At 32.8% G+C, this 27364-nt stretch overlaps 1 long non-coding RNA gene across 1 annotated transcript in view; it reads left to right on the top strand.

Annotated features, from left to right (window-relative positions):
- The window catches only part of LOC132088283 (uncharacterized), an 88748-nt gene extending 65686 nt beyond the window's left edge, over positions 1-23062 (top strand). Inside the window, exons 2-3 of the long non-coding RNA XR_009421740.1 lie at positions 22781-22857; positions 22927-23062. This is a non-coding gene — a long non-coding RNA (uncharacterized LOC132088283). The remainder of the gene's footprint in view (positions 1-22780; positions 22858-22926) is intronic.
- The last annotated feature ends 4302 nt before the right edge of the window (positions 23063-27364 follow it).

Below are 27364 nucleotides of genomic sequence, written 5' to 3'. Positions count from 1 at the left end.
CAGTTTCAATATCTACATTCAAACAGCATCAAATATACGTGTATTCAATGTGAATATAGTGTTATAGAATCAGTTTCAATATCTACATTCAAACAGCATCAAATATACGTGTATTCAATGTGAATATATAGAATCAGTTTCAATATCTACATTCAAACAGCATCAAATATACGTGTATTCAATGTGAATATAGTGTTATAGATTTCAAACAGCATCAAATATACGTGTATTCAATGTGAATATAGTGTTATAGAATCAGTTTCAATATCTACATTCAAACAGCATCAAATATACGTGTATTCAATGTGAATATAGTGTTATAGAATCAGTTTCAATATCTACATTCAAACAGCATCAAATATACGTGTATTCAATGTGAATATAGTGTTATAGAATCAGTTTCAATATCTACATTCAAACAGCATCAAATATACGTGTATTCAATGTGAATATAGTGTTATAGAATCAGTTTCAATATCTACATTCAAACAGCATCAAATATACGTGTATTCAATGTGAATATAGTGTTATAGAATCAGTTTCAATATCTACATTCAAACAGCATCAAATATACGTGTATTCAATGTGAATATAGTGTTATAGAATCAGTTTCAATATCTACATTCAAACAGCATCAAATATACGTGTATTCAATGTGAATATAGTGTTATAGAATCAGTTTCAATATCTACATTCAAACAGCATCAAATATACGTGTATTCAATGTGAATATAGTGTTATAGAATCAGTTTCAATATCTACATTCAAACAGCATCAAATATACGTGTATTCAATGTGAATATAGTGTTATAGAATCAGTTTCAATATCTACATTCAAACAGCATCAAATATACGTGTATTCAATGTGAATATAGTGTTATAGAAGTGAGTTTCAATATCTACATTCAAACAGCATCAAATATACGTGTATTCAATGTGAATATAGTGTTATAGAATCAGTTTCAATATCTACATTCAAACAGCATCAAATATACGTGTATTCAATGTGAATATAGTGTTATAGAATCAGTTTCAATATCTACATTCAAACAGCATCAAATATACGTGTATTCAATGTGAATATAGTGTTATAGAATCAGTTTCAATATCTACATTCAAACAGCATCAAATATACGTGTATTCAATGTGAATATAGTGTTATACAATGAGTTTCAATATCTACATTCAAACAGCATCAAATATACGTGTATTCAATGTGAATATAGTGTTATAGAATCAGTTTCAATATCTACATTCAAACAGCATCAAATATACGTGTATTCAATGTGAATATAGTGTTATAGAATCAGTTTCAATATCTACATTCAAACAGCATCAAATATACGTGTATTCAATGTGAATATAGTGTTATAGAATCAGTTTCAATATCTACATTCAAACAGCATCAAATATACGTGTATTCAATGTGAATATAGTGTTATACAGTGAGTTTCAATATCTACATTCAAACAGCATCAAATATACGTGTATTCAATGTGAATATAGTGTTATAGAATCAGTTTCAATATCTACATTCAAACAGCATCAAATATACGTGTATTCAATGTGAATATAGTGTTATAGAATCAGTTTCAATATCTACATTCAAACAGCATCAAATATACGTGTATTCAATGTGAATATAGTGTTATACAGTGAGTTTCAATATCTACATTCAAACAGCATCAAATATACGTGTATTCAATGTGAATATAGTGTTATAGAATCAGTTTCAATATCTACATTCAAACAGCATCAAATATACGTGTATTCAATGTGAATATAGTGTTATAGAATCAGTTTCAATATCTACATTCAAACAGCATCAAATATACGTGTATTCAATGTGAATATAGTGTTATAGAATCAGTTTCAATATCTACATTCAAACAGCATCAAATATACGTGTATTCAATGTGAATATAGTGTTATACAGTCAGTTTCAATATCTACATTCAAACAGCATCAAATATACGTGTATTCAATGTGAATATAGTGTTATAGAATCAGTTTCAATATCTACATTCAAACAGCATCAAATATACGTGTATTCAATGTGAATATAGTGTTATAGAATCAGTTTCAATATCTACATTCAAACAGCATCAAATATACGTGTATTCAATGTGAATATAGTGTTATAGAATCAGTTTCAATATCTACATTCAAACAGCATCAAATATACGTGTATTCAATGTGAATATAGTGTTATAGAATCAGTTTCAATATCTACATTCAAACAGCATCAAATATACGTGTATTCAATGTGAATATAGTGTTATAGAATCAGTGAGTTTCAATATCTACATTCAAACAGCATCAAATATACGTGTATTCAATGTGAATATAGTGTTATACAGTGAGTTTCAATATCTACATTCAAACAGCATCAAATATACGTGTATTCAATGTGAATATAGTGTTACAGAATCAGTTTCAATATCTACATTCAAACAGCATCAAATATACGTGTATTCAATGTGAATATAGTGTTATAGAATCAGTTTCAATATCTACATTCAAACAGCATCAAATATACGTGTATTCAATGTGAATATAGTGTTATAGAATCAGTTTCAATATCTACATTCAAACAGCATCAAATATACGTGTATTCAATGTGAATATAGTGTTATACAATCAGTTTCAATATCTACATTCAAACAGCATCAAATATACGTGTATTGAATGTGAATATAGTGTTATAGAATCAGTTTCATGATCTACATTCAAACAGCATCAAATATACGTGTATTCAATGTGAATATAGTGTTATATTCAATGAATATAGTGTTATACAGTGAGTTTCAATATCTACATTCAAACAGCATCAAATATACGTGTATTCAATGTGAATATAGTGTTATAGAATCAGTTTCAATATCTACATTCAAACAGCATCAAATATACGTGTATTCAATGTGAATATAGTGTTATACAGTGAGTTTCAATATCTACATTCAAACAGCATCAAAGATACGTGTATTCAATGTGAATATAGTGTTATAGAAGTGAGTTTCAATATCTACATTCAAACAGCATCAAATATACGTGTATTCAATGTGAATATAGTGTTATAGAATCAGTTTCAATATCTACATTCAAACAGCATCAAATATACGTGTATTCAATGTGAATATAGTGTGATACAGTGAGTTTCAATATCTACATTCAAACAGCATCAAATATACGTGTATTCAATGTGAATATAGTGTAATACGATGAGTTTCAATATCTACATTCAAACAGCATCAAATATACGTGTATTCAATGTGAATATAGTGTTATAGAATCAGTTTCAATATCTACATTCAAACAGCATCAAATATACGTGTATTCAATGTGAATATAGTGTTATAGAATCAGTTTCAATGATCTACATTCAAACAGCATCAAATATACGTGTATTCAATGTGAATATAGTGTTATAGAATCAGTTTCAATATCTACATTCAAACAGCATCAAATATATACGTGTATTCAATGTGAATATAGTGTGATACAGTGAGTTTCAATATCTACATTCAAACAGCATCAAATATACGTGTATTCAATGTGAATATAGTGTTATAGAATCAGTTTCATGATCTACATTCAAACAGCATCAAATATACGTGTATTCAATGTGAATATAGTGTGATACAGTGAGTTTCAATATCTACATTCAAACAGCATCAAATATACGTGTATTCAATGTGAATATAGTGTTATACAGTGAGTTTCAATATCTACATTCATTCAAACAGCATCAAATATACGTGTATTCAATGTGAATATAGTGTTATAGAATCAGTTTCAATATCTACATTCAAACAGCATCAAATATACGTGTATTCAATGTGAATATAGTGTGATACAGTGAGTTTCAATATCTACATTCAAACAGCATCAAATATACGTGTATTCAATGAATATAGTGTGATACAGTGAGTTTCAATATCTACATTCAAACAGCATCAAATATACGTGTATTCAATGTGAATATAGTGTTATAGAATCAGTTTCAATATCTACATTCAAACAGCATCAAATATACGTGTATTCAATGTGAATATAGTGTTACAGTGAGTATTACATATCAATACATTCAAACAGCATCAAATATACGTGTATTCAATGTGAATATAGTGTTATAGAATCAGTTTCAATATCTACATTCAAACAGCATCAAATATACGTGTATTCAATGTGAATATAGTGTGATACAGTGAGTTTCAATATCTACATTCAAACAGCATCAAATATACGTGTATTCAATGTGAATATAGTGTGATACAGTGAGTTTCAATATCTACATTCAAACAGCATCAAATATACGTGTATTCAATGTGAATATAGTGTTATAGAATCAGTTTCAATATCTACATTCAAACAGCATCAAATATACGTGTATTCAATGTGAATATAGTGTGATACAGTGAGTTTCAATATCTACATTCAAACAGCATCAAATATACGTGTATTCAATGTGAATATAGTGTTATAGAATCAGTTTCAATATCTACATTCAAACAGCATCAAATATACGTGTATTCAATGTGAATATAGTGTTATAGAATCAGTTTCAATATCTACATTCAAACAGCATCAAATATACGTGTATTCAATGTGAATATAGTGTTATAGAATCAGTTTCAATATCTACATTCAAACAGCATCAAATATACGTGTATTCAATGTGAATATAGTGTGATACAGTGAGTTTCAATATCTACATTCAAACAGCATCAAATATACGTGTATTCAATGTGAATATAGTGTTATAGAATCAGTGAGTTTCAATATCTACATTCAAACAGCATCAAATATACGTGTATTCAATGTGAATATAGTGTTATAGAATCAGTTTCAATATCTACATTCAAACAGCATCAAATATACGTGTATTCAATGTGAATATAGTGTTATAGAATCAGTTTCAATATCTACATTCAAACAGCATCAAATATACGTGTATTCAATGTGAATATAGTGTTATAGAATCAGTTTCAATATCTACATTCAAACAGCATCAAATATACGTGTATTCAATGTGAATATAGTGTTATAGAATCAGTTTCAATATCTACATTCAAACAGCATCAAATATACGTGTATTCAATGTGAATATAGTGTGATATAGAATCAGTTTCAATATCTACATTCAAACAGCATCAAATATACGTGTATTCAATGTGAATATAGTGTGATACAGTGAGTTTCAATATCTACATTCAAACAGCATCAAATATACGTGTATTCAATGTGAATATAGTGTTATACAATAAGTTTCCCTATCTACATTCAAACAGCATCAAATATACGTCTTTCAATGTGAATATAGTGTGATAGAATGAGTTTCAATATCTACATTCAAACAGCATCAAATATACGTGTATTCAATGTGAATATAGTGTTATAGAATGAGTTTCAATATCTACATTCAAACAGCATCAAATATACGTGTATTCAATGTGAATATAGTGTTATAGAATCAGTTTCAATATCTACATTCAAACAGCATCAAATATACGTGTATTCAATGTGAATATAGTGTTATAGAATCAGTTTCAATATCTACATTCAAACAGCATCAAATATACGTGTATTCAATGTGAATATAGTGTTATAGAATCAGTTTCAATATCTACATTCAAACAGCATCAAATATACGTGTATTCAATGTGAATATAGTGTGATAGAATCAGTTTCAATATCTACATTCAAACAGCATCAAATATACGTGTATTCAATGAATATATTCAATATCTACATTCAAACAGCATCAAATATACGTGTATTCAATGTGAATATAGTGTTATACAGAATCAGTTTCAATATCTACATTCAAACAGCATCAAATATACGTGTATTCAATGTGAATATAGTGTTATAGAATCAGTTTCAATATCTACATTCAAACAGCATCAAATATACGTGTATTCAATGTGAATATAGTGTTATAGAATCAGTTTCAATATCTACATTCAAACAGCATCAAATATACGTGTATTCAATGTGAATATAGTGTGATACAGTGAGTTTCAATATCTACATTCAAACAGCATCAAATATACGTGTATTCAATGTGAATATAGTGTTATAGAATCAGTTTCAATATCTACATTCAAACAGCATCAAATATACGTGTATTCAATGTGAATATAGTGTTATAGAATCAGTTTCAATATCTACATTCAAACAGCATCAAATATACGTGTATTCAATGTGAATATAGTGTTATAGAATCAGTTTCAATATCTACATTCAAACAGCATCAAATATACGTGTATTCAATGTGAATATAGTGTGATACAGTGAGTTTCAATATCTACATTCAAACAGCATCAAATATACGTGTATTCAATGTGAATATAGTGTTATAGAATCAGTTTCAATATCTACATTCAAACAGCATCAAATATACGTGTATTCAATGTGAATATAGTGTTATAGAATCAGTTTCAATATCTACATTCAAACAGCATCAAATATACGTGTATTCAATGTGAATATAGTGTTATAGAATCAGTTTCAATATCTACATTCAAACAGCATCAAATATACGTGTATTCAATGTGAATATAGTGTTATAGAATCAGTTTCAATATCTACATTCAAACAGCATCAAATATACGTGTATTCAATGTGAATATAGTGTGTAGATACAGTGAGTTTCAATATCTACATTCAAACAGCATCAAATATACGTGTATTCAATGTGAATATAGTGTGATACAGTGAGTTTCAATATCTACATTCAAACAGCATCAAATATACGTGTATTCAATGTGAATATAGTGTTATACAGTGAGTTTCAATATATACATTCAAACAGCATCAAATATACGTGTATTAATTGTGAATATAGTGTGATACTATGAGTTTCAATATCTACATTCAAACAGCATCAAATATACGTGTATTCAATGTGAATATAGTGTTATAGAATCAGTTTCAATATCTACATTCAAACAGCATCAAATATACGTGTATTCAATGTGAATATAGTGTTATAGAATCAGTTTCAATATCTACATTCAAACAGCATCAAATATACGTGTATTCAATGTGAATATAGTGTTATAGAATCAGTTTCAATATCTACATTCAAACAGCATCAAATATACGTGTATTCAATGTGAATATAGTGTGATACAGTGAGTTTCAATATCTACATTCAAACAGCATCAAATATACGTGTATTCAATGTGAATATAGTGTTATAGAATCAGTTTCAATATCTACATTCAAACAGCATCAAATATACGTGTATTCAATGTGAATATAGTGTTATAGAATCAGTTTCAATATCTACATTCAAACAGCATCAAATATACGTGTATTCAATGTGAATATAGTGTGATACAATGAGTTTCAATATCTACATTCAAACAGCATCAAATATACGTGTATTCAATGTGAATATAGTGTTATAGAATCAGTTTCAATATCTACATTCAAACAGCATCAAATATACGTGTATTCAATGTGAATATAGTGTTATAGAATCAGTTTCAATATCTACATTCAAACAGCATCAAATATACGTGTATTCAATGTGAATATAGTGTGATACAGTGAGTTTCAATATCTACATTCAAACAGCATCAAATATACGTGTATTCAATGTGAATATAGTGTTATACAGTGAGTTTCAATATCTACATTCAAACAGCATCAAATATACGTGTATTCAATGTGAATATAGTGTTATAGAATCAGTTTCAATATCTACATTCAAACAGCATCAAATATACGTGTATTCAATGTGAATATAGTGTTATAGAATCAGTTTCAATATCTACATTCAAACAGCATCAAATATACGTGTATTCAATGTGAATATAGTGTTATAGAATCAGTTTCAATATCTACATTCAAACAGCATCAAATATACGTGTATTCAATGTGAATATAGTGTTATACAATCAGTTTCAATATCTACATTCAAACAGCATCAAATATACGTGTATTCAATGTGAATATAGTGATACAGAATGAGTTTCAATATCTACATTCAAACAGCATCAAATATACGTGTATTCAATGTGAATATAGTGTTATAGAATCAGTTTCAATATCTACATTCAAACAGCATCAAATATACGTGTATTCAATGTGAATATAGTGTGATACAGTGAGTTTCAATATCTACATTCAAACAGCATCAAATATACGTGTATTCAATGTGAATATAGTGTTATACAATCAGTTTCAATATATACATTCAAACAGCACCAAATAAACGTGTATTCAATGAGAATATAGTGTTATACAATCAGTTTCAATATCTACATTCAAACAGCATCAAATATACGTGTATTCAATGTGAATATAGTGTTATAGAATCAGTTTCAATATCTACATTCAAACAGCATCAAATATACGTGTATTCAATGTGAATATAGTGTTATAGAATCAGTTTCAATATCTACATTCAAACAGCATCAAATATACGTGTATTCAATGTGAATATAGTGTTATACAGAATCAGTTTCAATATCTACATTCAAACAGCATCAAATATACGTGTATTCAATGTGAATATAGTGTGATACAGTGAGTTTCAATATCTACATTCAAACAGCATCAAATGTTCGTGTATTCAATGTGAATATAGTGATACAGAATGAGTTTCAATATCTACATTCAAACAGCATCAAATATACGTGTATTCAATGTGAATATAGTGTTATAGAATCAGTTTCAATATCTACATTCAAACAGCATCAAATATACGTGTATTCAATGTGAATATAGTGTTATAGAATCAGTTTCAATATCTACATTCAAACAGCATCAAATATACGTGTATTCAATGTGAATATAGTGTTATAGAATCAGTTTCAATATCTACATTCAAACAGCATCAAATATACGTGTATTCAATGTGAATATAGTGTTATAGAATCAGTTTCAATATCTACATTCAAACAGCATCAAATATACGTGTATTCAATGTGAATATAGTGTTATACAATCAGTTTCAATATCTACATTCAAACAGCATCAAATATACGTGTATTCAATGTGAATATAGTGTTATAGAATCAGTTTCAATATCTACATTCAAACAGCATCAAATATACGTGTATTCAATGTGAATATAGTGTTATACAGTGAGGGTCATTATCTACATTCAAACAGCATCAAATATACGTGTATTCAATGTGAATATAGTGTGATACAGTAAGTTTCAATATCTACATTCAAACAGCATCAAATATACGTGTATTCAATGTGAATATAGTGTGATACAGTGAGTTTCAATATCTACATTCAAACAGCATCAAATATACGTGTATTCAATGTGAATATAGTGTTATACATCAGTTTCAATATCTACATTCAAACAGCATCAAATATACGTGTATTCAATGTGAATATAGTGTTATACAATGAGTTTCAATATCTACATTCAAACAGCATCAAATATACGTGTATTCAATGTGAATATAGTGTTATAGAATCAGTTTCAATATCTACATTCAAACAGCATCAAATATACGTGTATTCAATGTGAATATAGTGTTATAGAATCAGTTTCAATATCTACATTCAAACAGCATCAAATATACGTGTATTCAATGTGAATATAGTGTTATAGAAGTCAGTTTCAATATCTACATTCAAACAGCATCAAATATACGTGTATTCAATGTGAATATAGTGTTATAGAATCAGTTTCAATATCTACATTCAAACAGCATCAAATATACGTGTATTCAATGTGAATATAGTGTTATAGAATCAGTTTCAATATCTACATTCAAACAGCATCAAATATACGTGTATTCAATGTGAATATAGTGTTATAGAATCAGTTTCAATATCTACATTCAAACAGCATCAAATATACGTGTATTCAATGTGAATATAGTGTTATAGAATCAGTTTCAATATCTACATTCAAACAGCATCAAATATACGTGTATTCAATGTGAATATAGTGTTATACAGTGAGTTTCAATATCTACATTCAAACAGCATCAAATATACGTGTATTCAATGTGAATATAGTGTGATACAGTCAGTTTCAATATCTACATTCAAACAGCATCAAATATACGTGTATTCAATGTGAATATAGTGTTATACAATCAGTTTCAATATGTACATTCAAACAGTATCAAATATACGTGTATTCAATGTGAATATAGTGTTATACAGTGAGTTTCAATATCTACATTCAAACAGCATCAAATATACGTGTATTCAATGTGAATATAGTGTTATAGAATCAGTTTCAATATCTACATTCAAACAGCATCAAATATACGTGTATTCAATGTGAATATAGTGTGATACAGTGAGTTTCAATATCTACATTCAAACAGCATCAAATATACGTGTATTCAATGTGAATATAGTGTTATAGAATCAGTTTCAATATCTACATTCAAACAGCATCAAATATACGTGTATTCAATGTGAATATAGTGTGATACACTGAGTTTCAATATCTACATTCAAACAGCATCAAATATACGTGTATTCAATGTGAATATAGTGTTATAGAATCAGTTTCAATATCTACATTCAAACAGCATCAAATATACGTGTATTCAATGTGAATATAGTGTTATAGCATCAGTTTCAATATCTACATTCAAACAGCATCAAATATACGTGTATTCAATGTGAATATAGTGTAATACAGTGAGTTTCAATATCTACATTCAAACAGCATCAAATATACGTGTATTCAATGTGAATATAGTGTTATACAGTGAGTTTCAATATCTACATTCAAACAGCATCAAATATACGTGTATTCAATGTGAATATAGTGTGATACAGAATCAGTTTCAATATCTACATTCAAACAGCATCAAATATACGTGTATTCAATGTGAATATAGTGTGATACAGTCAGTTTCAATATCTACATTCAAACAGCATCAAATATACGTGTATTCAATGTGAATATAGTGTTATAGAATCAGTTTCAATATCTACATTCAAACAGCATCAAATATACGTGTATTCAATGTGAATATAGTGTTATAGAATCAGTTTCAATGGATCTACATTCAAACAGCATCAAATATACGTGTATTCAATGTGAATATAGTGTTATAGAATCAGTTTCAATATCTACATTCAAACAGCATCAAATATACGTGTATTCAATGTGAATATAGTGTGATACAATCAGTTTCAATATCTACATTCAAACAGCATCAAATATACGTAAAGAATTCAATGTGAATATAGTATTCTAAATGAGTTTCAATATCTACATTCAAACAGCATCAAATATACGTGTATTCAATGTGAATATAGTGTGATAGAATCAGTTTCAATATCTACATTCAAACAGCATCAAATATACGTGTATTCAATGTGAATATAGTGTTATAGAGCCTCAGTTTCAATATCTACATTCAAACAGCATCAAATATACGTGTATTCAATGTGAATATAGTGTTATAGAATCAGTTCCAATATCTACATTCAAACAGCATCAAATATACGTGTATTCAATGTGAATATAGTGTTATAGAATCAGTTTCAATATCTACATTCAAACAGCATCAAATATACGTGTATTCAATGTGAATATAGTGTTATAGAATCAGTTTCAATATCTACATTCAAACAGCATCAAATATACGTGTATTCAATGTGAATATAGTGTAATACAGTGAGTTTCAATATCTACATTCAAACAGCATCAAATATACGTGTATTCAATGTGAATATAGTGTTATAGAATCAGTTTCATTATCTACATTCAAACAGCATCAAATATACGTGTATTCAATGAATATATGGTTACAGAATTTTTCAATATCTACATTCAAACAGCATCAAATATACGTGTATTCAATGTGAATATAGTGTTATACCGGTTTCAATATCTACATTCAAACAGCATCAAATATACGTGTATTCAATGTGAATATAGTGTTATGCGCAGTTTCATATCTACATTCAAACAGCATCAAATATACGTGTATTCAATGTGAATATAGTGTTATAGAATCAGTTTCAATATCTACATTCAAACAGCATCAAATATACGTGTATTCAATGAATATAGTGTGATACAGTGAGTTTCAATATCTACATTCAAACAGCATCAAATATACGTGTATTCAATGTGAATATAGTGTTATAGAATCAGTTTCAATATCTACATTCAAACAGCATCAAATATACGTAATTCAATGTGAATATAGTGAATATACAATCGAGTTTCAATATCTACATTCAAACAGCATCAAATATACGCTGTATTCAATGTGAATATAGTGTTATAGAGTCAGTTTCAATATCTACATTCAAACAGCATCAAATATACGTGTATTCAATGTGAATATAGTGGACAAAGGAGTGAGTTTCAATATCTACATTCAAACAGCATCAAATATACGTGTATTCAATGTGAATATAGTGTTATAGTCAGTTTCAATATCTACATTCAAACAGCATCAAATATACGTGTATTCAACAGTGAATATAGTGTTATACAGTGAGTTTCAATATCTACATTCAAACAGCATCAAATATACGTGTATTCAATGTGAATATAGTGTTATATGAGAGTTTCAATATCTACATTCAAACAGCATCAAATATACGTGTATTCAATGTGAATATAGTGTTATAGGTGCAGTTTCAATATCTACATTCAAACAGCATCAAATATACGTGTATTCAATGTGAATATAGTGTGGCGGTTTCAATATCTACATTCAAACAGCATCAAATATACGTGTATTCAATGTGAATATAGTGTTATAGAATCAGTTTCAATATCTACATTCAAACAGTTCATCAAATATACGTGTATTCAATGTGAATATAGTGTTATGATTTCAGTTTCAATATCTACATTCAAACAGCATCAAATATACGTGTATTCAATGTGAATATAGTGTTATACAGTCCCCGTTTCAATATCTACATTCAAACAGCATCAGATATACGTGTATTCAATGTAAATATAGTGTTATGATACAGTGANTTTCAATATCTACATTCAAACAGCATCAAATATACGTGTATTCAATGTGAATATAGTGTTATACAATGCAGTTTCAATATCTACATTCAAACAGCATCAAATATACGTGTATTCAATGTGAATATAGTGTGTATAGAATCAGTTTCAATATCTACATTCAAACAGCATCAAATATACGTGTATTCAATGTGAATATAGTGTTATACCCGTCAGTTTCAATATCTACATTCAAACAGCATCAAATATACGTGTATTCAATGTGAATATAGTGTTATACAGTGAGTTTCAATATCTACATTCAAACAGCATCAAATATACGTGTATTCAATGTGAATATAGTGTTATAGAATCAGTTTCAATATCTACATTCAAACAGGGTCAAATGTCAGGTGTCATTCAATGTCAGCTTACAGGGTATCGGCCAAACAGTTAAATATCGGCACGCGCCCCATTCCGCTATCCATTTCGGCACAATATCCTCTCCAGCCCCAAATTCGGCATCCACTACCTTCTCACTTTCTTCTTCGCTATCGGACTCGTCGTCCATTCCAGCTCAAATATACTTCTTCATTTGAACATATGCACTACAATAGTTTTTCCCATTGGTTTCAAAGTTCATAGTTTAGTTCAGTAACTTGTCTGACCACTTTATAAGGACCCACGTATTGATGCAGCAACTTCTCCAGCATCAAATTACTTATTCGCTGTGGAATAAGATTAACACTAAATCACCAGGTTCGTACACTGGTGGCACACTCAAACTGGCATCATATTGCGTCTTTTGCCGTTGCTGTACTATGGCCAGCCGGTCCTTGACGTCCTCTCTCATCTCCATCATCAAACAGCATCAAATCTTCTGCGTCGACGAGTTTTGGCTATAGTTTGGTCCTGTCGCCGCCAGAAGATCCGCCGGAATCACTGCCTCTCTTCCATACACCATCATAAAAGGCGTATGGTTGGTGCTTTCCTGTCGGGCAGTGTTGTAATAAGGTTACAAATCCGAGGAATTCGTCCCAATCCTCGTGGCTCTCATCCACGTACATCGCTAGCATAGTCGCTAGCGTCTTACCCTGCATCTCCACCATGTAACAGTTTCACTGGATTTATTTATTCGTAGACAGGTTACAGCTTTACACGACAGCACTACACGACAACAGCACTAACACAGCTAACAGCTACAAGGCTTACTACACTGGACTGCCCCTTTAGCCAGCCGCAGACGGGCTCTTAAGGCCTCTGACATCCGGCCAGATTGGCAAAGTCCATTGACATCGCACATTTAGGCACTTAGCATCTGATGCTAAGCGCCAAAGTGAATTGGCGCTACAATAGTGTGATACAGTGAGTTTCAATATCTACATTCAAACAGCATCAAATATACGTGTATTCAATGTGAATATAGTGTGATACAGTAAGTTTCAATATCTACATTCAAACAGCATGAAATATACGTGTATTCAATGTGAATATAGTGTTAGATATAGAAGAATGGCAATGACATGAGGCTTCTGCTTTGCAGGTACATTGTATTGGCTTGTTCAACACAGTGATTTGGTGTAATAATATGAATAAGTATTACCTGAGTGAATTCACTTGAATAGGATACAGTACACGCTTGTCACACTAGATTGTGAGGAAAAAATAACTAGTTTTTATGAGAGCGGTATTAAGAACCTGACACCTTTGACGTAGAGAAGCAAGAGAGAGATGAAAGAGCTAAACAGCAACTTAGTTGGATGAGAGTAATAGAAGGACTTGTGTTGACATCTATTGAGCAACACGAAAACATAGTTGTCCATTTCTAACATATAGTGTTATAGAATCAGTTTCAATATCTACATTCAAACAGCATCAAATATGCATGTGTTCAATGTGAATATAGTGTGGTATACTGAGTTTCAATATCTACATTCAAACAGCATCAAATATACGTGTATTCAATGTGAATATAGTGTTATGGAATCAGTTTCAATATCTACATTCAAACAGCATCAAATATACGTGTATTTAATGTGAATATAGTGTTATAGAATCAGTTTCAATATCTACATTCAAACAGCATCAAATATACGTATATTCAATGTGAATATAGTGTTATAGAATCAGTTTCAATATCTACATTCAAACAGCATCAAATATACGTTTATTCAATGTGAATATAGTGTTATAGAATCAGTTTCATGATCTACATTCAAACAGCATCATATATACGTGTATTCAATGTGAATATAGTGTTATAGAATCAGTTTGAATATCTACATTCAAACAACATCAAATATACGTGTATTCAATGTGAATATAGTGTTATAAAATCAGTTTCAATATCTACATTCAAACAGCATCAAATATACGTGTATTCAATGTGAATATAGTGTAATACAGTGAGTTTCAATGGAGGTCGGAGAAAAAGGCCCAGACGAAAAAGGCCCGCAAAAAAGGCCCAGACGAAAAAGGCCCAGACAAAAAAGGCCCACTTTTTTCCAAATTTTAAAGTGGGCCTTTTTCTCCACTGGACTGGGCCTTTTTCTCCGTTTAATTTCCATGTTCCTACAAAATTTATATTTGTTTCCAAAATATATTTCCAACCTCCTATTCCGTGGAAAGTGGAATGTACATAGGTTGCTGAAACCGTTACCTTCTATAAGGTTTGCCGAGATCAAACAATGTTAGCGTATGTACGCTAGTTAACCTTTGATTATTTATTCGTTAGCAATCTGATTTCGGATTATGTTAGTATTTATATATTGCTAATATCCCGTTTAATAAAGTTCATTTTTCACAATTTTGGTTTATTGAACTACTATCGCTTTTTTAAATATAATACAAGAAATAAATGTTTTTCGCACTTAGCCTTGTTCTGTCCACCCTCTTTCATTATTCCCCCAACTCCCAGTCCATCTCCCTTATAACTTTTTTTGTCGATACTTATGACATAGGTAAAGACCACTGATTCGTTGTTAATACCGAAACTGAATGAGTTCCGCGGGGCTTTTGTGGTTGCTGGGAAAAAAGATATGTTAACACGAAGACCTGTTTATTATTATTAACATTTTATAAATAATCTTTATAGGAATAATGTAACAAACTTAAACTATCGTCTGAGGCAAGGACAAAAGAAAGAATATTGTAATTCAAAATTGATTCTCATACCTTTTATTTCCTTATCAGATTTTCAATTCTTTTCACAATTACAAAGAGCCAAATAAATATATTAAAATCATAACCTACTGCTATAACTATGCCAGGCGGTGACTGCCAACTGTTATCTTGGAGCGCTTTTCACCAAAGCAATAAATAGTTCGAGCAAAACTGGAATATTCAATTTGCGTAGGAACGTCTATAAGTCAAATTTAAAAAGTTTATGCGTGGCTTTTGTTAAACAGCAATCTTTTGTTAAAGAATAACCTCACCTTTAGCCCGAGAGAACCATCTACGTCTCTGGTAAGAACTCGCGTTTTTCCAGCAATGATAAATGATTTTTTACGTTCTTCGTGTCTTGTTTTCCCCTTATGGACATTTTCAAGCGGCTTTTGGTTACCTTATTCACATCACATACTACAGTGAAATATAAGGAAGCTTTGCACTTGACGTTAACAAAGCTACTAACAATTACAAACCAATTTAGTTTATTTTCTACCATGAAGGGCTTTTTTTATGTCTTTATTAGTGGAGACACTAATAAACCTTTTACAATGAATCTACGATTTTTTTTCTTCAAAATTTCCAAGATCATGAAGCATGCCACTGTATTTTTTATAAAAATGTATTACGACATGGCTTGCACATGAAAGAACATGAGTTTAGCTCATCAATGAGTCGGTATCAGTACTTCATACGATAAATTTTCCTTTTTTTGATTTGGTTTAATCACTTTATGTTCTTTCTTTTCAGTTTTCTTTTTCTTTATGTTGGTTTTTTTCTTTTTCTGTTGTCATTCTTTTCTCTTTACCTTTTCTTCGATGCGATCAGCCCAATTGTTTTTACTTTCTGATCTGTTTGTATCTCGTTTCTTTATTTATTTGTCAAGCAATTCCACACAGTCTTCTACCTGTTGCAATACAGATAGGTTAAAAGTTTTGATGATCTTGAATTGATGAATTGATCTTGAATCATGAATTGATAGTTTACCTGAAAACCTTCAGCTATTTGCAGATCACCATTTCATGCCTGTTTCTCTTAGTTTTTTTTTCATTTTAATCGTTGCCACTTATGGATCTAAATTGGTCTTTTTCAGAATGGGTGAGGGATTTAATAGTTCTCCAAAATCAAATTTGCTGAAAACTAGGCAGCCTTCACTATTGAAAATTGGTGTTGGCATTTGGCAGTTTACTTGCTAGTCTTGGTTCAGGAATTTCTGTTTAGGCAAACTCTGAAAGACCAGAGGTTGATGACACAGATGCTGCCATGGTGGCTTGTGCAAGTTTGGCAATTCAGGACCTCATCTTCTTATTTTTCCTTTTTAATTTCTTCTTCATTCCCTCTAACTTCCGTTTAAGTTTGATTTTCGTTGTCTTATCAGACAATTCCAACTTTTTCCCTGAAAACCAATGGAATAAACTGGCCGGTCTTCCTTAAATGTAAATGTTAACACATACCTGTTAGGTGTGAGGTGTTCATTCAGTTTATGTTCTTTCTTTTCAGTTTTCTTTTTCTTAATGTTGGCTTTTCTCCTATTGCAATATAGTCTTTTACCTATTGCAATACAGAAAGGTTAAAAGTTTTCAAGATCTTACAAATATTTTTGTCAAATTGAAAGTTTACCTGAAAACCTTCAGCTCTTTGCAGAGCACCATTTCATGACTGTTTCTCTTCAATACTTCTCGCATTCCAACTTCAGCTTGGCCATCCAAGATTTTCACTTTGGCTTTGAGTTTTTTTTTGTTATCGTTGCCACTTTTGAATCTGAAGTGTTCGCAAATTTTTAATGTGTTCTCCTAGAAAACAAAATAAACATTGAATGTGAATGAGAATGCATAATATGTTCCACGTCAACAATTTAAGTGCAAGCTGCACCTAAGTCTCTGTAGAAGAGCTTACTCAATTTACCTCTTTAAAGCAGCTATCCGTCCTTTATGGTAAAAGGAGTTTTTGGTAGAATCTATTGCACGGAAACATTTTGTCATTTTCTTTAGAGAACGACATTTTCAAGCCAAATCTAGCTTCAGGACGCCTCCACTTGAGGGCAGTATAAGCAGAGTAAGTATCCAAAAAATCGTATGAAGGGTAGTACAAAAAACAAACGTAGTAAAATAAACTCTTAAGATTGCCGATTGAAATTTAAAAAAAAATGTAATTCTTGTATTACAAATTCAACAAAATTTAGTTACTTTTTTATTGTTCATGGTTTCCATCTGCTTATACTGCCCTCAAGTGGAGGCGTCCTGAAGCTGGATTTGGCTCGAAAATGTCGTTCTCGGGTCAACGTAAAATGCGGACGCGGACCGCGGACTGTGGACTGGATAAACTGCGGACTTTGACCTGCGGACTGTCAAAAAAATTTTGAAAAAATATTCGCGGACCTCGGGGTAAAATGCGGACCGTTTTGTACATATACCGTTTAAAATTGCGGAACGTGTAGCGTAAACAGCGGACTGATATTTTGCGGACTTACATTACACTACCTATTGCCTACCCCGACCCCATTACAATACTTTTCATATCGGTATTAGCATTATCAAATATTAAATAAAAAAGTAAAAGTATGACTGAGTTAACAATTTTTTCATTGAAATACAAACAGTAAAAGGCCATTTTTATGACAAGTTAATTTTTAAACTGGGTCAGCACTTGGTATAATGAAAGTAAAATGTATAAACGAATTAAAGGCATTTTGGGCATTTCCAATCAATTTTTGCAGATTTGTGAAATGCAGAATGTTCTTATTTTGGTAGACATTCTTTATGGTACCATTCTTTACAAGATTTGGCACCACACTGGATCATTTTCTCCTCGTCTCTGAAAAGTTTTCCAGAGTAAAGTCTATCAGGGCGGCGGCATACGCAATATAATTTTACGGATTGCACTTTATTAGTATTGCTAGACTTTTGACGAGATTCTTGCGATGTCACAGGAAACATTGCTAGTTCGCCTTTTTCGAGACATTTGATGAAATGCTCGCGCATATTAGGACGGTCATAATGAATGACAGAGGGATTTTTGTCCAGCATAAGGCTTGTGGCATTTGCTACAGCATAAATGCCGCAATCCCAGCTATTCTCTTGGTCGCAAGAAGGGGAGATTACATATTGAAAAGTTGGTTGACTGGTTTTCACTAGGCTTGCAATTGAGGCTAAAACACGCTGATTTACATCACTATACAAGCTGTCGAAGATGGTTACAGGCTCCGGTGTCATGGCCTTATTTCGGGTCCTGTTCCTGGATGGTGAAGAAGGAAAGAACCCGTGCGATGCAAGCAACCAATGTCCTTCTCCGTTGTGTATGATCTGCATCCATCGGCTTCCCTCAGCTTGCGGAAATTTTCCTGAGTAGCCATTAATATACAGGTTGAACAGACCACCTATTTGCGGTCATTTTCCTTAGCAAAACGAGGGCCGCCTCAATATACAGATCACTAAGCCATTGTGTTGGCCCAAGACGGCGTAGGTAAGTAATATTGATCGGCATATTTTCTCGGGGATCAATTGGCTTAGTTACCCGATTAGCAGCCTGTGATTAAATATTCCTTAAGTTAGGTTTCGTGATTTCGTGGAAGTAATTTTGTTATACCTTAGCGTCAGTTGGTGTATGCTCTCGTGAATTAGGTAAGATCGCTGTTAAACCATGATCTTCCTGGAGCTTCGCCGATTCAACAGGGAGTTCCTATACAAAAAAGGTATCTATAACTAGTAATTAGGAAGAGAATATAAAAACCATACCTGTTTTTCAATAGTCATGTTTTCTAAAATCAGTGTCTTTAGCGGCGGTCGGAAATTTGCAACGATGACGTTTGATGATGACGGTTCTGATGATGCTAAACAAAACTTGACTTCCTTCAGAATCGGCGTAGGTCCATTAATTTCCCAGCTAGCGCCCTATGAAATTGATCCTCTGACGGCTGCTCAAGTAGTGAAAAGAAATCCTTTTTATGAATTATTTGCTCGTTTTTACCTAACCCCAAGTCTCTCAATTTCATCTTGAAGTTTCGTAATGCATGGAGCCAGCAGCGAAACTTAGGTAAGTTGGGTAAAAACCGTTTGATGGCATTTACAATAGCTCGTTCTTCGTCAGTAACAATCACGACTTTCTCGGCTACTGGAAGCTCAGGAATAGCACTGACAAGCTCCATAAAAAAGTGGTTATGTACAGATGCGTGGCGTTGGGTGTGCAACATGTACATTAGTGGTATTACAGGACATTCCTCCATCTCTGTTTGCCTGTAGTTTAACACCGACAAATAACAGTTACCCATATCATAGGTAGTGTCATACGACAAACACTGAGTAGCCAAGTTTGGGGTTGTTAAGATTTTTCGAAAATCATTAATAGTTTCTGCAAAAATCAAACAAATGCAAATTTTGTTTCATGATTTAATATAAAGAAAACGGTGTAGAATAAATATTAGGTGTAATTCCCAACTTACGGTCGCGGTAACAAATGGCAAGGGCACACGGCGCAATCTGAAGAATTTTTACAAAATTGGTTTCGACGCCTATCTCTGCCACGTTATAGTACTCATCGTGAGATATCAGATCCTGAGCTCGTCCTTTAAGAACAGCGTACTTGGTTTGGTCGTAAGTGGGAACTTCAATGACATGTCGCTCGAGCTCTTGCGGTGCTTCCAGGAGCCGATTTTGTTGCACTTGCGACGGAAGATTTTTGCATTCCATTCTTGACTTCTTTGCAATTGACGGAAGCTTTCTGGAATAAGTCCTTTTCGTCTTCTTGGCGTTCCCATGCCGTGATGGAGCATGTAATTTGTGGTTACCTAAGTAGATAGCCAATACTCGGTTGGGCATAAGCGGACAGCTTAAAATTTGCCGCGTAAATTTCAAAGTATAATTATCTCCAGCTGCGAGTTGATACTTGTAGTACCGTTGCTTGCACCCTTCAACGGTTCCTTTGTACACGAATGATTTGGATGAATAGTTCCTCCATCGATACCCGTCGGTGATCCAATCTTCATCGAAAATCCCATCGTTCCATTCAAAAAAGAACTTTGTCCCCCCTTCTGGATTTAGTTGATTTCGTTCGTACACGGGTATACCATATTTTTCGGGATCAAGAAGCCACCCTTCTTTTGATTTGTCACTCCTCGTAATCCCTCGTTAGCATCACTAACTCTTCCGTTGTTTACCTCTTCCACTAAACTTCCCTTCTCTTCACACTTTTTTTCAACTTCCTCGTCCGACACTATAAACTCATAATCGCTGTCTTCCATATTGTATGTAAACGACCCCAAAATATTAAACACTGAGAATACGAAAATGAACTACCGTCACAGTAAGAGTTCGGAAACAGAATGAGGGATGTACCTGATGTTACAAAATGTAGTTATGCTACCCTCCGCTATCGCTTCGGATGTCATCAAAAGAATAATACTAAGGGCGCATTGAAAGGGGTGGTGGTGATGACCTTTAACACTTCACATATTGCCGACGAGCATCCGCTGGCAAAGACTGGGGAAGTAGCATAACATCCCACTGTGGATTCGCCGTCAATAACCAATCCCATGAGGGGAAAGGATCTATCCAAGAATATTCGGTGATCTGAAGGGCATTGATTGTTGATGACTCATTAGTTCCGCCACTTTATTCCACTTCAAATTCTTGCCTGTGCATAAAAAAATATAGTCTAATGGACTTTGGCCTATCCGCGTACAATGTTTAAATGCTATGCTGTTTTGCCGTATAATACGCGGACTGCGGACCGTTGTGGTATGGATAAACTGCAGACTACTGTCAAAAATTTTTTGACAGTCCGCAGGTCAAAGTCCGCAGTTTATCCAGTCCGCAGTCCGCGTCCGCATTTTACGCTGACCCTGTCGTTCTCTAAAGAAAATAACAAAAAGCTAGGTTCAGATAGTGTGATTTATGGAGTGATCAGTGATAATGTTGAGAGATCAAGGTAAATAATAATAAAGTTTAAAGGTTATAATATGAGAGGCAGTTTTTGTAAATGGAAAAAGAGAAAACAAGAACTTGAAAGTGACGTCTAAACAAAATTTGTAGGAAATGAAGACCCAAAAAATCAAGAGCCTTATAAAACGCGAGGGTCCATTGACATCGTCGCTCTTAAAAAGCAACTCTCTCCTGAAGACTTTTTCATTTCTAGCTTATTGACCAACTTCCAACTGAAAGTGTATCTACAGTTGACGATCTCAATAGCGATAAGGTTGGTGTTGAACTGGAAGAATGTCTAGCAGCTAACACCTCACACTTAATAGGTATGTATTAATCTTTACGTTTAAGGAAGGCGGGCCAGCTTATTCCATCTATTTTCAGGGAAAAGGCTGGATTTGTCTGATAGGACAATGAAAACAAAACTTAAAAGGAGTTAGAAAAATTGAAGAAGAAGAAATTAAAAAAGAAAAATAACAAGAAGCGGTCCTGAATTGCCAAACTTGCACAAGCCACCGATGCAGCATCAGTGTCATCAACCTCTGATCCCACAGAGTTTGTCAAAACAGGTATTCCTGAACCAAGAACAACAAGTACACTGCTAACAACAATTTTCAACAGTGAAGGCTGCCTAGTTTTCAGAAAATTTGATTGAGGAGAACTACCTAATCCCTCACTCATTCTGAACAAGACCACTTTAGAGCCAGAAGCGGCAATGATTAAAACTAAAAAATATTCAAAGACAAAGTGAAAATCTTCTATGGCCAAGCTGAAGTTGAGAATGCAAGAAGTATTGAAGAGAAACAGGCATGAAAAGGTGCTCTGCAAAGAGCTGAAGGTTTTCAGGTAAACTTTCAATTTGACAAACATATTTGTAAGATGTTCAAAACTTTTAACCTTTCTGTATTGCAATAGGTAAAAAACAATGTGGAATTGCTTGCTAAATCAATTAAGAAACGAGATGAAATCAAATCAGAAAGTAAAAAGAAGTTGGCTGAACACATCGAAGAATAGGAAAAGAAAATGGAATAACAACAGAAAACAAGAAAAGCCAACATTAAGAAAAAGGAAACTGAAAAGAAAGAGCATAAACTGAGAAAACCAAAGATAAAATGCAAGTTTATCGTATGAAAGACCGATACTGTCTCATGGATGAGATAGCTCCGTGTTCTTTCATGTGCAAGCCATGTCGTGATAGTTTTTTACAAAAATACACTGGAATGCCTTCCATGATCGTGGAAAATTTGAAGAAAAAAAATCTTAGATTCATTTTAAAAGGTTTCATGTCTTCATTAATCATAGACTCATAAAAAAAGTCTTTCATGGTAGAAATTACAATTGATTTGTCATTATTAGTAGCTTTGTTAACGTCAAGTACAAAGCTTCCTTATATTTCAGTGCAGTATGTGATGTAATTAGGTAACCAATAGCTCCTTGAAAATGTGCGTAAGAGGTAAACTAGATACGAACAACGTAAAAAATCATTTATAAAAAATGCTGGAAAAATGCAAGTTCTTGCCAGAGACGTAGATGGTTTTCTCGGAGTAAATGTGAGGTTATTCTTTAACAAACGGTTGCTCTTTAACAATAGCCATGCATTTACTTTCGAATTTTGACTCATCGATGTTCCTACGCAAATTGTATATTCCAGTTTTGCTTGAACTATTTATTGCTTTGGTGAAAAGCGCTCCTAGCCTAGATAACAGTCAGCAGTCACACCGCCTGGCATAGTTATAGCAGTAGGTTATGATTTTAATATATATATTGGGCTCTTTGTAACTTTGAAAAGAATTGAAAATATGATAAGGAAATAAATTATATAAAATCAATATTGAATTATAACAGTCTCTTTTTTTGTTCCTTACTTCAGATGATACTTTAAGTTTATAATATTATTCCTATAAACATTGTTTATCAAATTTTAATAAGAACGAACTAGTCTTCATGTTAACATATCTTTGTTCCCAGCACCCACAAAAGCCCCGCAAAACTCATTCAATTTTCGTATTCAAAATGAACAAACGGTCTTTATCTATGGCATAAGCATCGGCAATGGGAAGTGATAAGGGAGGTGGAAGGGGAGTTGGGGGGAATGAGCAAAGAGGTTGGACAGAACAAGGCGAATTGCGAAAAACATAGATTTCTTATATTCTGTTCAAAGAAGCGATAGTTGTTCAATAAACAAAAATTGTAAAAAATGAACTTTATATAACGGGATATTAGCAATGGATAAATACTAACATAATCGGAAATCAGATTACTACCGAATCAATAATCAAAAATTAACTAGCCCACATACGCTAACATTGTTTGATCTCGGCAAACCTTATAGCAGGTGACGGTTTCAGCAACCTTCGTACATTCCAAATTCCACGGAATAGTAGGTGGGAAATATATTTTGAAACAAAAATGAGGTTCTTACGAACTTGGAAATTGAGCGGAGAAAAAGGCCCAGTCCAATGGAGAAAAAGGCCCACTTTGAATTTGGAAAAAAAGTGGGCCTTTTTCGTATGGGCCTTTTTCGTCTGGGCCTTTTTCGCGGGCCTTTTTCGTCTGGGCCTTTTTCTCCGCCAATCAAAAAATCCACCAGTAACGACAAAATCAGGAAGACCATCTCCCAACTTGAAAAGCTTTATGAAAAAGACAACAAGAGGTCCCGGAAAGTTATACGTGAAGCAGAAGACCACCTGAACGATCTAAAAACGAAACTTGGTTCTGCCTCATCGGACTCGGAGCGCGCGGAACTGACCGATACTGTCAAGCAAACAGAAAAAGCCCTTCAAGTAGTTGTATAACGAAAATGTCTATTCAGCGGGGAAAGTGTCATCACTGTCTTACGCCAAAAAAATGTTTCTCAAGCCACAAAAAAATAGAGGGAAAAAATCCTTCAAAGGACTCAAAACGATGTTTGAACTGAAACCCAAACATAAGGTTTCATTTCCAATGTTTTCAAACAGCGTTTTCGAAACAGCCGAGTAAAAGAAGAGAAGGAGGTATAACAATGATTTGTTTTGACGCTTAGATAATTCTGTGTGCCATTTGAGACAGCAAGTTAATCTTTTGTTTGATTTTTTTCTTTTTGTTTAAATTACGTAACAGTGGAAGGATGAGGTAAAAGTTTTACCATTCGATGTGTTGGCTGCCAATTGATGGCATTGTGATCTACTGGAAGGAAGTGAATGGCGACATTGAAATTGAATTTTAAGAAATTAATGACAATGATCATTTTTGAAACTTTGAAACCTGTTTGCTGTTTAAGTACACAGGTTTTCTTACTCAGAATGATCCGTTTTTCATCCCTTCGCATACGTTTCAGTTTTATCATGATGCCGCCTATTTGAAGTTAATCCAAATAGGAGACCATCGTTGCAGACACTGTAAACTGATTGGTGAAATTACTATAGCTGCATGTTGAATGATGTGAAATGGGAACCTTCATTTAGATGGGACGCGATTTAAATCAACCACTCTCAAGCTACACAGGTTTCTGAGCATCCTTACATTTTCATGGTTATACCTCCCCAGGTTCTCTTTTCATTCGATTTCTTCCCTAAACTCAATCTTTGGTCAATACAGATTGCCTGTCGTTTCGGTAAATAACTTGGATTTTGGAAATAAAACTGTTTTAAAAAATGCTTCCAACGAATTCTAGTGTTTCAGTTCTTAGTAGATAATTACGATTGCTGGAAACAAAATACGTTTTTCAAAGTCTGACGACTTTGGGAAATGGCTTGGTTAGCTCGCAAATTAACGTGTACAAAGTAGCAGGTAATAGTCATCAGAAATGCTTAAGTGGGAAACAAATAAAATTAAAAAATTAAAAAAGGAAGACCGGGGGGAAGGAACTAAACGCACAAGTCTACTTTGTAAGAAGAGTTTCAATGGTCCTACCACATAGAACTACCAGTGAAAACAATGTGGCTTATGAAACACGATTTCAATTCGTTTTTGGAAATAGCCTAAATAAACAAAAATTATTTAAATATTTTTACAACTTCCCATTGCGTTGACCTTGTGATTGTACTAGACGTAACTTGCTCTAAGTTTAATAATTAAAAATTTGACAGGAATCAAGAAAAATTCTAAAATCGAATGCCACAAGATTGTAAAAATCGAATGAACAAGTCTGATCTACGATTTTTTTTCAAAGATCAGTACACGCAGGTCTTCAACATAAATCTCGACTAAACTCTTCTCACGCCCACCGTTTACTGTATCGTGTGGAAAACAAGGCGGCAATTCAATTCGCATCACGTCTACATTACTCTGCATTTTTTTACAATCTTTTTCATTGCATCAAGAATAACGTTTTTCATCGCTCGCCGTGGGCATGAAACACCTGATTTTCGTTTACAGAAAACTGATAAGCCAGATAAGATCTGAAACTGTGTTTCACCATCAAGTCTGTTAAACCTGTCTAGGACTGTTTTTAACCTTGGTGGCCTACTGCATTTTGCAATTTTAACACACACTTGTATATATTAAATTGCGGGAGGAGTTTGAAACCCTAAACGCAAGAGGAGGATTGGATTATTGCAAGGCTGGGTGTAGATGAAAATAAAGGCGCCTGCCGGCACAAAGTTTTTACTGTTAAAATGATTTGACGACCACCCCATTTGCTAGTTATATGTGGGGTGAATTCGTTTTTATATAAAATCCCAGTAAGATTTGTGGGGTTAAGCATTCCATTCGACAACGAAATCATGGACGGTTACTGAGAAATATAACTACCCCATTTCACGTATCACGGAATGATTGTTGAATTTAATTAAACCGAGGACTGAAACGAAATAGGACTGGAGAAATAGGACTGTGTGAAATAGGACTGACTTTTAAAAACTTTTAGGACAGTCCTATTTCTCCATGGCATCAGTCCTATTTCTCCTTAGAAATAGTTCTAATTCATTTACCTTGTTCCAAGGGAAACAATGAGCCTCCATGGGTACACTAAGCTTGCCATAAGCCATCATCGAATGTTGAAATTTACCAACATTCCTGATAACACTGGATTTCATTCAAACCAAAGACATTACTTTTTCAACAGAATTCTCTGTGTTGAAAGAATGCTTATTGAATCGTAATATTTGGGTGTGCGTACCAGCCGACATTTGAGAGCCGTTCCGACGGAAGAGTCAAAGGTTAGTTTTACTTTAACCGATCAATCCTATTAGACAACTCCATTAACCGGTAGGGACTGGACCCCCAGATATCGGATAAAACACTCATCCGCCCTCCTAATTTATATCAGTCCCGACTACCAAGAAATTATTTTCATGAATAACATTGTACCAAATAAACTCTTACGAATGCTGTTCAGTGTTATTCGTGTTTCAGAAGTTGAGTCAAACACTTG

This window comes from Daphnia carinata, chromosome 9, assembly GCF_022539665.2.
Source record: "Daphnia carinata strain CSIRO-1 chromosome 9, CSIRO_AGI_Dcar_HiC_V3, whole genome shotgun sequence".
Classification (NCBI taxonomy): Eukaryota; Metazoa; Arthropoda; class Branchiopoda; order Diplostraca; family Daphniidae; genus Daphnia; species Daphnia carinata.
This window is presented reverse-complemented; position numbering and strand designations above follow the sequence as displayed.